The sequence below is a fragment of the Lates calcarifer genome, linkage group LG17, assembly GCF_001640805.2.
Source record: "Lates calcarifer isolate ASB-BC8 linkage group LG17, TLL_Latcal_v3, whole genome shotgun sequence".
NCBI lineage: Eukaryota > Metazoa > Chordata > Actinopteri > Centropomidae > Lates > Lates calcarifer.
The window spans coordinates 22639491-22653247 of NC_066849.1; positions in this window are offsets into that span (position 1 = coordinate 22639491).

The window sequence follows — 13757 nt, forward strand, 5'->3', positions numbered from 1 at the left end:
TTTATTATTATTATTATTATTATTATTTTTTTTCTTCTTTTTCCGCCTCTTTGATCGGCTTTTTTGAGGGCCTTAAACATGCGTCAAAAACTCCAAAATTTGCAGACGCGTCAGGCACGGCGAAAAATTTAAGAATTTAGGGGTCTTGAGCATGGGTGTGGCAAAATGGCCTCGGTAGCGCCACCTACATTTTTAAACGGAACAGCCCCTCAAGCCCGTTGCGCCTAAAAATCTGAAAATCTGCACACATATGTAACATCCCATGACGCACCAAAAAGTCTCTTGGAGCCATATTAAACCCCCAACAGAAAGTATTTTTATTTTGACCGGAAGGTGAAAAAATTGTGTGTTTTTGGCCATTTCCAGGGGTCGCTTGAACGCGAACTAGTCCTAGACGCATTATCCGATTGACTTCAAAATTTATAATTTGTTCTTAAGACATAGACGATGTTAAATTGCAAAATTTTGAGTTTTTGTTGAAGGGCGTGGAAGTTATGGCCCTCAAAGTTCGATTACTCGCCACGAAAACAGGAAGTTGCTTTATTTTGCTATATTTCGGCCATACTTTGTCCAAACTGCATCAAACTTTACAGGATTGTTAATGGTACCTATCTGCACACATCCATATGTCAATATTCATACAATTGTTGTAGCACCACCTATTTATAGCAGGAAATGACATATTTTATAGTGTGATGTCCAGTTTCTAGACGGGTGACCAGATTCACTTCAAATGTTGTCAGCCCCTCCTTGACAATTTTTGGAAGAAGTCCTCCGAAAATTGTGAGTTTGGTCGAAGCGTGTGCCGGTTCTGGCCCGTCAAAGTTCGGAAACCCAACTTCCTGTTTGAAACCTCAGATTTTGGGGTAACTTCCTGTTGCGACTCTCCTTTATCCTACAGATGGAGCCATTGTATTACTCTTTGATGGGTTTTTTGGAAGGGGGTCTCTGTGTGTGTGTGTGTGTGTGTGTGTGTGTGTGTGAGGGGGAGGGGAAGAGGAGTTGATTGAGTCTGTGAGAAGCTGCCACAGGGAGGTTACAGTCAAGAGAGCCAAGAGCTGTCACAGATGATGAGCTCTGAAAAATATTATCACAGAAAATAATTAGCATAAAAGCTTTTATTTTAAATTTGTTGCAACAAATTCAGGTTTCTTACACTGTTTCCCTTATTGAAAACTAAATTCTACCTGAAATGTATCAATAAAAATCTCTTTTGCAGTTAATGTCACCAGTTTATAGTTTAGTTTTAATAGCATTCCCTGTCACTGATGTGCCTTTAATTATCGGTTCTATCAGGGATCATTTATGTGTTTATCTTACGGGGGTGAGCCACCTCACAGGTTGGTTATATTACCTGTTGACCTCAGCTCAGTGAGCTAAGACAATGTTTAATGCAGTGTTTTTTCTGATATGAAAATGGATATTATTCAGCACATCTAACCTCAGCAGGCCCCTCTTCAGAAACTCATATCTGCAGATGTCAAAGCTGGCTCAAAAAATTAAACTGGCTTCAAATTAATTTAAGGAATTGTAGGTTATTTTGAATTCATGTAATCTTACATATGTCTCCCCTTGACCAAAGCTGAGCGTGGATTGATGCTGTCTTTACAGTTTGGTTTTGATCAGTTAGGAAATTTCACAAGGGGTCAGCTGATTTTTTCGTGTTACTCAGTGTACGGCGACAGGAAAAGCTACATCCACCGGCGTCGAGGTGAACCAGCTGAATATAAGCCACTCAAGTTGACGACAAGTGCATTGAAAAGTAAAAGCTGCTGGCCTTTACCTTTTCTTTGTCAAAGCGCCTGTTCGCCAGTAGTTAGTAAAGTAATATTTTCAGCGTTGTCCACAGTCTCATGACATGTTTAACAGGAAGCACAGCACGCTGGTTAAGCTCATGGCAAACTGTTACTAACAGCTAAAATGAAAGCTTGTCTGTATGTAGTCTAACTGGTTAGTTTGTCACTAATCTCCAAATTTTGCAAATTGCTATAAACTTCACTCTCTTAAACCAGTAACAGTCTGAGCTGGACTGATAGGGGTCTGTATGGATAAAGATAAAATCCTAATGATACCCATCCCTACAGCTGGTTAGTGGCTTCGCCCTGACTTTAGGCAGATGAGATATTCACTGTTCAAATAACTTCATTATAAGCCTTGTTTAAGCATAAATGATTTATATATGCACCCAATAACAGAACTTAAAAAAAATGCTTTTGCTCAAAGCTCAAAGCTTGTAAACTCAAGTTAAAACTGAGTTTTATCTCCTTTTGGGAGGGGGTATCTGTGTGTGTGTGTGTGTGTGTGTGTGTTTGTGTTTGTGTTTGAGGGGGAGGGGAAGAGGAGTTGATTGAGTCTGTGAGAAGCTGCCACAGAGAGGTTACAGTCAGGAGAGCCAAGAGCTGTCACAGATGATGAGCTCTGAAAAATATTATCACAGAAAATAATTAGCGTAAAAGCTTTTATTTAAATTTTTTCATCTGGGAAGTGTGAACTGTTACGCCAGCGTGTGCCCTGCGACCTGCGTTGACCCCGCGGTTGCCGGGTCCCGCGGTCGCCGCTCCCCCGACGGGCGCCGGGTGCGAGGGCCCGTTCAACGCTGCTCGCAGCTTTAATTATTAATTATATTATTATTATTATTATTATTATTATTTTTTTTCTTCTTTTTTCCGCCTCTTAGATCGGCTTTTTGAGGGCCTTAACATGCGTGAAAACTTACCAAAATTTGCAGACGCGTCAGGCACGGCGAAAAATTTAATAATTTAGGGGTCTTGAGCATGGGCGTGGTAAAATGCCCTCGGTAGCGGCCACCTACATTTTTAAACGGAACAGCCCCTCAAGCCCGTTGCGCCTAAAAATCTGAAAATCTGCACACATATGTAACATCCCATGACGCCACCAAAAGTCTCTTGGAGCCATATTCTAAACCCAACAGAAAGTATTTTTATTTTGACCGGAAGGTGAAAAAATTGTGTGTTTTTGGCCATTTCCAGGGGTCGCTTGAACGCGAACTAGTCCTAGACGCATTATCCCATTGACTTCAAAACTTAATAGTATGTTCTTAAGACATAGACGATGTTAAATTGCGGCAGATTTTGAGTTTTTGTTGAAGGGCGTGGAAGTTATGGCCCCTCAAAGTTCGATTACTCGCACGAAACAGGAAGTTGCTTTATTTTTGCTATATTTCGGCCATACTTTGTCCAAACTGCATCAAACTTTACAGGATTGTTAATGGTACTATCTGCACACATCCATATGTCAATATTCATACAATTGTTGTAGCGCCACCTATTTATAGCAGGAAATGACATATTTTATAGTGTGATGTCCAGTTTCTAGACGGGTGACCAGATTCACTTCAAATGTTGTCAGCCCCTCCTTGACAATTTTTGGAAGACTGGCTCCGAAAAATTGTGAGTTTGGGTCGAAGCGTGTGCCCGGTTCTGGCCCGTCAAAGTTCGGAAACCCAACTTCCTGTTTTGAAACCTCAGATTTTGGGGTAACTTCCTGTTGCGACTCTCTACTTTATCCTACAGATGGAGCCATTGTATTACTCTTTGATGGGTTTTTGGAAGGGGGTCTCTGTGTGTGTGTGTCTGTGTGTGTGTGTTTGAGGGGGGAGGGGAAGAGGAGTTGATTGAGTCTGTGAGAAGCTGCCACAGGGAGGTTACAGTCAAGAGAGCCATGAGCTGTCACAGATGATGAGTTCTGAAAAATATTATCACAGAAAATAATTAGCATAAAAGCTTTTATTTTAAATTTGTTGCAACAAATTCAGGTTTCTTACAGCATTTTCCTTATTGAAAACTAAATTCTACGCTGAAATGTATCAATAAAAATCTTCTTTTGCAGTTAATGTCACCAGTTTATAGTTTAGTTTTAATAGCATTCCCTGTCCACTGATGTGCCTTTAATTATCGGTTCTATCAGGGATCATTTTATGTGTTTATCTTACGGGGGTGAGCCACCTCACAGGTTGGTTATATTACCTGTTGACCTCAGCTCAGTGAGCTAAGACAATGTTTAATGCAGTGTTTTTTCTGATATGAAAATGGATATTATTCAGCACATCTAACCTCAGCAGGCCCCTCTTCAGAAACTCATATCTGCAGATGTCAAAGCTGGCTCAAAAAAATTAAACTGGCTTCAAATTAATTTGAAGGAATTGTAGGTTATTTTGAATTCATGTAATCTTACCATATGTCTCCCCTTGACCAAAGCTGAGCGTGGATTGATGCTGTCTTTACAGTTTGGTTTTTGATCAGTTAGGAAATTTCACAAGGGGTCAGCTGATTTTTTCGTGTTACTCAGTGTACGGCAACAGGAAAAGTGCATGTCTACATCCACCGGCGTCGAGGTGAACCAGCTGAATATAAGCCACTCAAGTTGACGACAAGTGGCATTGAAAAGTAAAAGCTGCTGGCCTTTACCTTTTCTTTGTCAAAGCGCCTGTTCAGCCAGTAGTTAGTAAAGTAATATTTTCAGCGTTGTCCACAGTCTCATGACATGTTTAACAGGAAGCACAGCACGCTGGTTAAGCTCATGGCAAACTGTTACTAACAGCTAAAATGAAAGCTTGTCTGTATGTAGTCTAACTGGTTAGTTTGTCACTAATCTCCAAAATTTTGCAAATTGCTATAAACTTCACTCTCTTAAACCAGTAACAGTCTGAGCTGGACTGATAGGGGTCTGTATGGATAAAGATAAAATCCCGAATGATACCCATCCCTACAGCTGGTTAGTGGCTTCGCCCTGACTTTAGGCAGCTGAGATATTCACTGTTCAAATAAACTTCATTATAAGCCTTGTTTAAGCATAAATGATTTATATATGCACCCAATAACAGAACTTAAAAAAAATGCTTTTGCTCAAAGCTCAAAGCTTTTAAACTCAAGTTAAAACTGAGTTTTATCTCCTTTTGGGAGGGGGTATCTCTCTCTGTGTTTGTGTGTGTGTGTGTGTGTGTGTGTGTGTTTGTGTTTGTGTTTGAGGGGGGAGGGGAAGAGGAGTTGATTGAGTCTGTGAGAAGCTGCCACAGAGAGGTTACAGTCAGGAGAGCCAAGAGCTGTCACAGATGATGAGCTCTGAAAAATATTATCACAGAAAATAATTAGCGTAAAAGCTTTTATTTTAAATTTTTACATCTCGGAAGTGTGAACTGTTACGCCAGCGTGTGCCCTGCGACCTGCGTTGACCCCGCGGTTGCCGGAGTCCCGCGGTCGCCGCTCCCCCGACGGGCGCCGGGTGCGAGGGCCCGTTCAACGCTGCTCGCAGCTTTAATTATTATTATTATTATTTTTTTTCTTCTTTTTCCGCCTCTTTGATCGCCTTTTTGAGGGCCTTAAAATGCGTCAAAACTCCTGAAAATTTGCAGACGCGTCAGGCACGGCGAAAAATTTAATAATTTAGGGGTCTTGAGCATGGGTGTGGTAAAATGGCCTCGGTAGCGCCACCTACATTTTTAAACGGAACAGCCCCTCAAGCCCGTTGCGCCTAAAAATCTGAAAATCTGCACACATATGTAACATCCCATGACGCACCAAAAAGTCTCTTGGAGCCATATTCTAAACCCAACAGAAAGTATTTTTATTTTGACCGGAAGGTGAAAAAATTGTGTGTTTTTGGCCATTTCCAGGGGTCGCTTGAACGCGAACTAGTCCTAGACGCATTATCCCATTGACTTCAAAACTTAATAGTATGTTCTTAAGACATAGACGATGTTAAATTGCGGCAGATTTTGAGTTTTTGTTGAAGGGCGTGGAAGTTATGGCCCCTCAAAGTTCGATTACTCGCCACGAAACAGGAAGTTGCTTTATTTTTGCTATATTTCGGCCATACTTTGTCCAAACTGCCATCAAACTTTACAGGATTGTTAATGGTACCTATCTGCACACATCCATATGTCAATATTCATACAATTGTTGTAGCACCACCTATTTATAGCAGGAAATGACATATTTTATAGTGTGATGTCCAGTTTCTAGACGGGTGACCAGATTCACTTCAAATGTTGTCAGCCCCTCCTTGAGGAATTTTTTGGAAGACTGGCTCCGAAAATTGTGAGTTTTGGGTCGAAGCGTGTGCCGGTTCTGGCCCGTCAAAGTTTGGAAACCCAACTTCCTGTTTGAAACCTCAGATTTTGGGGTAACTTCCTGTTGCGACTCTCTACTTTATCCTATAGATGGAGCCATTGTATTACTCTTTGATGGGTTTTTGGAAGGGGGTCTCTGTGTGTGTGTGTCTGTGTGTGTGTGTGTGTGTGTGTGTGTGTGTGTTTGTGTTTGTGTTTGTGTTTGAGGGGGGAGGGGAAGAAGAGTTGATTGAGTCTGTGAGAAGCTGCCACAGAGAGGTTACAGTCAGGAGAGCCAAGAGCTGCTTTACACGCGGTATAAAAACTTCAGTTAAGATTTGAGCTGTCACTTGAGAAAGCATCATGCCAAAAACTAAGGAAATCACTGTAGACTTGAAGAATTGTCGATGCTTAGGAAGCAGGAGAAGGATATACAAAGTTATAACAGCATTTCCAAGCGTCAAGAACTCAAATGAGAAGCGTCACCGAGAAATTCAAGGGAGAGCCACACTGTGCAGAACAAGCCTGGCAGAGGTAGGAAGCCAAAGATTTCAATGACCCTGGAAAGAAAACCAGTTAGAGACCTGTCTAAAGAACCCATAAACGCTGCCAAGACACTAGTGAATGACTTAGTTAAGTCTGAAATTGTAGTCTCAATGAACCATACCATTACCATATGTCTCCCCTTGACCAAAGCTGAGCGTGGATTGATGCTGTCTTTACAGTTTGGTTTTGATCAGTTAGGAAATTTCACACGGGGTCAGCTGATTTTTTCGTCTTACTCAGTGTACGGCGACAGGAAAAGTTCACTAGGTCCTCCAGCGTCGAGGTGAACCAGCTGAATATAAGCCACTCAAGTTGACGACAAGTGCATTGAAAAGTAAAAGCTGCTGGCCTTTACCTTTTCTTTGTCAAAGCGCCTGTTTGGCCAGTAGTTAGTAAAGTAATATTTTCAGCGTTGTCCACAGTCTCATGACATGTTTAACAGGAAGCACAGCACGCTGGTTAAGCTCATGGCAAACTGTTACTAACAGCTAAAATGAAAGCTTGTCTGTATGTAGTCTAACTGGTTAGTTTGTCACTAATCTCCAAATTTTGCAAATTGCTATAAACTTCACTCTCTTAAACCAGTAACAGTCTGAGCTGGACTGATAGGGGTCTGTATGGATAAAGATAAAATCTTAATGATACCCATCCCTACAGCTGGTTAGTGGCTTCGCCCTGACTTTAGGCAGATGAGATATTCACTGTTCAAATAACTTCATTATAAGCCTTGTTTAAGCATAAATGATTTATATATGCACCCAATAACAGAACTTAAAAAAATGCTTTTGCTCAAAGCTCAAAGCTTGTAAACTCAAGTTAAAACTGAGTTTTATCTCCTTTTGGGAGGGGGTATTTCTCTGTGTGTTTGTGTGTGTGTGTGTGGGTGTGTTTGTGTTTGTGTTTGAGGGGGAGGGGAAGAGGAGTTGATTGAGTCTGTGAGAAGCTGCCACAGAGAGGTTACAGTCAAGAGAGCCAAGAGCTGTCACAGATGATGAGCTCTGAAAAATATTATCACAGAAAATAATTAGCGTAAAAGCTTTTATTTAAAATTTTAACATCTGGGAAGTGTGAACTGTTACGCCAGCGTGTGCCCTGCGACCTGCGTTGACCCCGCGGTTGCCGGGGTCCCGCGGTCGCCGCTCCCCCGACGGGCGCCGGGTGCGAGGGCCCGTTCAACGCTGCTCGCAGCTTTAATTATTATTATTATTATTTTTTTTCTTCTTTTTCCGCCTCTTTGATCGCCTTTTTGAAGGCCTTAACATGCGTCAAAACTCCTGAAAATTTGCAGACGCGTCAGGCACGGCGAAAAATTTAAGAATTTAGGGGTCTTGAGCATGGGTGTGGCAAAATGGCCTCGGTAGCGCCACCTACATTTTTAAACGGAACAGCCCCTCAAGCCCGTTGCGCCTAAAAATCTGAAAATCTGCACACATATGTAACATCCCATGACGCACCAAAAAGTCTCTTGGAGCCATATTCTAAACCCAACAGAAAGTATTTTTATTTTGACCGGAAGGTGAAAAAATTGTGTGTTTTTGGCCATTTCCAGGGGTCGCTTGAACGCGAACTAGTCCTAGACGCATTATCCGATTGACTTCAAAATTTGATAATTTGTTCTTAAGACATAGACGAAGTTAAATTGCAAAAGTTTCGGACTTTTCATTGAAGGGCGTGGAAGTTATGGCCCCTCAAAGTTCGATTACTCGCAACGAAACAGGAAGTTGCTTTATATTTGCTATATTTCGGCCATACTTTGTCCAAACTGCATCAAACTTTACAGGATTGTTAATGGTACCTATCTGCACACATCCATATGTCAATATTCATACAATTGTTGTAGCGCCACCTATTTATAGCAGGAAATGACATATTTTATAGTGTGATGTCCAGTTTCTAGACGGGTGACCAGATTCACTTCAAATGTTGTCAGCCCCTCCTTGAGGATTTTTTGGAAGACTGGCTCCGAAAATTGTGAGTTTTGGTCGAAGCGTGTGCCGGTTCTGGCCCGTCAAAGTTCAGAAACCCAACTTCCTGTTTGAAACCTCAGATTTTGGGGTAACTTCCTGTTGCGACTCTCTACTTTATCCTATAGATGGAGCCATTGTATTACTCTTTGATGGGTTTTTGGAAGGGGGTCTCTGTGTGTGTGTGTGTGTGTGTGTGTGTGTGTGTGTTTGTGTTTGTGTTTGAGGGGGGAGGGGAAGAGGAGTTGATTGAGTCTGTGAGAAGCTGCCACAGAGAGGTTACAGTCAGGAGAGCCAAGAGCTGCTTTACACGCGGTATAAAAACTTCAGTTAAGATTTGAGCTGTCACTTGAGAAAGCATCATGCCAAAAACTAAGGAAATCACTGTAGACTTGAAGAATTGTCGATGCTCAGGAAGCAGGAGAAGGATATACAAAGTTATAACAGCATTTCCAAGCGTCAAGAACTCAAATGAGAAACGTCACCGAGAAATTCAAGGAGAGCCACACTGTGCAGAACAAGCCTGGCAGAGGTAGGAAGCCAAAGATTTCAATGACCCTGGAAAGAAAACCAGTGAGAGACCTGTCTAAAGAACCCATAAACGCTGCCAAGACACTAGTGAATGACTTAGTTAAGTCTGAAATTGTAGCCTCAAAGAAGATTACATGAATTCATGTAATCTTACCATATGTCTCCCCTTGACCAAAGCTGAGCGTGGATTGATGCTGTCTTTACAGTTTGGTTTTGATCAGTTAGGAAATTTCACACGGGGTCAGCTGATTTTTTTCGTGTTACTCAGTGTACGGCGACAGGAAAAGTGCACTAGGTCCACCGGCGTCGAGGTGAACCAGCTGAATATAAGCCACTCAAGTTGACGACAAGTGCATTGAAAAGTAAAAGCTGCTGGCCTTTACCTTTTCTTTGTAAAAGCGCCTGTTCGGCCAGTAGTTAGTAAAGTAATATTTTCAGCGTTGTCCACAGTCTCATGACATGTTTAACACGAAGCACAGCACGCTGGTTAAGCTCATGGCAAACTGTTACTAACAGCTAAAATGAAAGCTTGTCTGTATGTAGTCTAACTGGTTAGTTTGTCACTAATCTCCAAATTTGGCAAATTGCTATAAACTTCACTCTCTTAAACCAGTAACAGTCTGAGCTGGACTGATAGGGGTCTGTATGGATAAAGATAAAATCCTAATGATACCCATCCCTACAGCTGGTTAGTGGCTTCGCCCTGACTTTAGGCAGATGAGATATTCACTGTTCAAATAACTTCATTATAACCCTTGTTTAAGCATAAATGATTTATATATGCACCCAATAACAGAACTTGCAAAAAAATGCTTTTGCTCAAAGCTCAAAGCTTGTAAACTCAAGTTAAAACTGAGTTTTATCTCCTTTTGGGAGGGGGTATCTGTGTGTGTGTGTGTGTTTGTGTTTGTGTTTGAGGGGGGAGGGGAAGAGGAGTTGATTGAGTCTGTGAGAAGCTGCCACAGAGAGGTTACAGTCAGGAGAGCCATGAGCTGTCACAGATGATGAGCTCTGAAAAATATTATCACAGAAAATAATTAGCATAAAAGCTTTTATTTTAAATTTTTACATCTCGGAAGTGTGAACTGTTACGCCAGCGTGTGCCCTGCGACCTGCGTTGACCCCGCGGTTGCCGGGGTCCCGCGGTCGCCGCTCCCCCGACGGGCGCCGGGTGCGAGGGCCCGTTCAACGCTGCTCGCAGCTTTAATTATTATTATTATTATTTTTTTTCTTCTTTTTCCGCCTCTTTGATTGCCTTTTTGAAGGCCTTAACATGCGTCAAAACTCCTGAAAATTTGCAGACGCGTCAGGCACGGCGAAAAATTTAAGAATTTAGGGGTCTTGAGCATGGGTGTGGCAAAATGGCCTCGGTAGCGCCACCTACATTTTTAAACGGAACAGCCCCTCAAGCCCGTTGCGCCTAAAAATCTGAAAATCTGCACACATATGTAACATCCCATGACGCACCAAAAAGTCTCTTGGAGCCATATTCTAAACCCAACAGAAAGTATTTTTATTTTGACCGGAAGGTGAAAAAATTGTGTGTTTTTGGCCATTTCCAGGGGTCGCTTGAACGCGAACTAGTCCTAGACGCATTATCCGATTGACTTCAAAATTTGATAATTTGTTCTTAAGACATAGACGAAGTTAAATTGCAAAAGTTCCGGACTTTTCATTGAAGGGCGTGGAAGTTATGGCCCCTCAAAGTTCGATCACTCGCCACAAAACAGGAAGTTGCTTTATATTTGCTATATTTCGGCCATACTTTGTCCAAACTGCATCAAACTTTACAGGATTGTTAATGGTACCTATCTGCACACATCCATATGTCAATATTCATACAATTGTTGTAGCACCACCTATTTATAGCAGGAAATGACATATTTTATAGTGTGATGTCCAGTTTCTAGACGGGTGACCAGATTCACTTCAAATGTTGTCAGGACAGACTTAAGGATTTTTGGAAGACTGGCTCCGAAAATTGTGAGTTTTGGTCGAAGCGTGTGCCTGTTCTGGCCTGTCAAAGTTCGGAAACCCAATTTTGTCTCAGAAAGGTCAGATTTTGGGGTAACTTCCTGGTGCAACTCTCTACTTTATCCTATAGATGGAGCCATTGTATTACTCTTTGATGGATTTTTGGAAGGGGGTCTCTGTGTGTGTGTGTGTGTGTGTGTGTGTGTGTGTGTGTGTGTTTGTGTTTGTGTTTGAGGGGGGAGGGGAAGAGGAGTTGATTGAGTCTGTGAGAAGCTGCCACAGGAAGGTTACAGTCAAGAGAGCCAAGAGCTGTCACAGATGATGAGCTCTGAAAAATATTATGACAGAAAATAATTAGCATAAAAGCTTTTATTTAAAACTTTTACATCTCGGAAGTGTGAACTGTTATGCCAGCGTGTGCCCTGCGACCTGCGTTGACCCCGCGGTTGCCGGGGTCCCGCGGTTGCCACTCCCCCGACGGGCGCCGGGTGCGAGGGCCCGTTCAACGCTGCTCGCAGCTTTAATTATTATTATTATTATTTTTTTTCTTCTTTTTCCGCCTCTTTGATCGCCTTTTTGAAGGCCTTAACATGCGTCAAAACTCCTGAAAATTTGCAGACGCGTCAGGCACGGCGAAAAATTTAAGAATTTAGGGGTCTTGAGCATGGGTGTGGCAAAATGGCCTCGGTAGCGCCACCTACATTTTTAAACGGAACAGCCCCTCAAGCCCGTTGCGCCTAAAAATCTGAAAATCTGCACACATATGTAACATCCCATGACGCACCAAAAAGTCTCTTGGAGCCATATTCTAAACCCAACAGAAAGTATTTTTATTTTGACCGGAAGGTGAAAAAATTGTGTGTTTTTGGCCATTTCCAGGGGTCGCTTGAACGCGAACTAGTCCTAGACGCATTATCCGATTGACTTCAAAATTTGATAATTTGTTCTTAAGACATAGACGAAGTTAAATTGCAAAAGTTTCGGACTTTTCATTGAAGGGCGTGGAAGTTATGGCCCCTCAAAGTTCGATTACTCGCAACGAAACAGGAAGTTGCTTTATATTTGCTATATTTCGGCCATACTTTGTCCAAACTGCATCAAACTTTACAGGATTGTTAATGGTACCTATCTGCACACATCCATATGTCAATATTCATACAATTGTTGTAGCGCCACCTATTTATAGCAGGAAATGACATATTTTATAGTGTGATGTCCAGTTTCTAGACGGGTGACCAGATTCACTTCAAATGTTGTCAGCCCCTCCTTGAGGATTTTTTGGAAGACTGGCTCCGAAAATTGTGAGTTTTGGTCGAAGCGTGTGCCGGTTCTGGCCCGTCAAAGTTCAGAAACCCAACTTCCTGTTTGAAACCTCAGATTTTGGGGTAACTTCCTGTTGCGACTCTCTACTTTATCCTATAGATGGAGCCATTGTATTACTCTTTGATGGGTTTTTGGAAGGGGGTCTCTGTGTGTGTGTGTGTGTGTGTGTGTGTGTGTGTTTGTGTTTGTGTTTGAGGGGGGAGGGGAAGAGGAGTTGATTGAGTCTGTGAGAAGCTGCCACAGAGAGGTTACAGTCAGGAGAGCCAAGAGCTGCTTTACACGCGGTATAAAAACTTCAGTTAAGATTTGAGCTGTCACTTGAGAAAGCATCATGCCAAAAACTAAGGAAATCACTGTAGACTTGAAGAATTGTCGATGCTCAGGAAGCAGGAGAAGGATATACAAAGTTATAACAGTATTTCCAAGCGTCAAGAACTCAAATGAGAAACGTCACCGAGAAATTCAAGGAGAGCCACACTGTGCAGAACAAGCCTGGCAGAGGTAGGAAGCCAAAGATTTCAATGACCCTGGAAAGAAAACCAGTGAGAGACCTGTCTAAAGAACCCATAAACGCTGCCAAGACACTAGTGAATGACTTAGTTAAGTCTGAAATTGTAGCCTCAAAGAAGATTACATGAATTCATGTAATCTTACCATATGTCTCCCCTTGACCAAAGCTGAGCGTGGATTGATGCTGTCTTTACAGTTTGGTTTTGATCAGTTAGGAAATTTCACACGGGGTCAGCTGATTTTTTTCGTGTTACTCAGTGTACGGCGACAGGAAAAGTGCACTAGGTCCTCCAGCGTCGAGGTGAACCAGCTGAATATAAGCCACTCAAGTTGACGACAAGTGCATTGAAAAGTAAAAGCTGCTGGCCTTTACCTTTTCTTTGTAAAAGCGCCTGTTCGGCCAGTAGTTAGTAAAGTAATATTTTCAGCGTTGTCCACAGTCTCATGACATGTTTAACAGGAAGCACAGCACGCTGGTTAAGCTCATGGCAAACTGTTACTAACAGCTAAAATGAAAGCTTGTCTGTATGTAGTCTAACTGGTTAGTTTGTCACTAATCTCCAAATTTGGCAAATTGCTATAAACTTCACTCTCTTAAACCAGTAACAGTCTGAGCTGGACTGATAGGAGTCTGTATGGATAAAGATAAAATCCTAATGATACCCATCCCTACAGCTGGTTAGTGGCTTCGCCCTGACTTTAGGCAGATGAGATATTCACTGTTCAAATAACTTCATTATAACCCTTGTTTAAGCATAAATGATTTATATATGCACCCAATAACAGAACTTGCAAAAAAATGCTTTTGCTCAAAGCTCAAAGCTTGTAAACTCAAGTTAAAA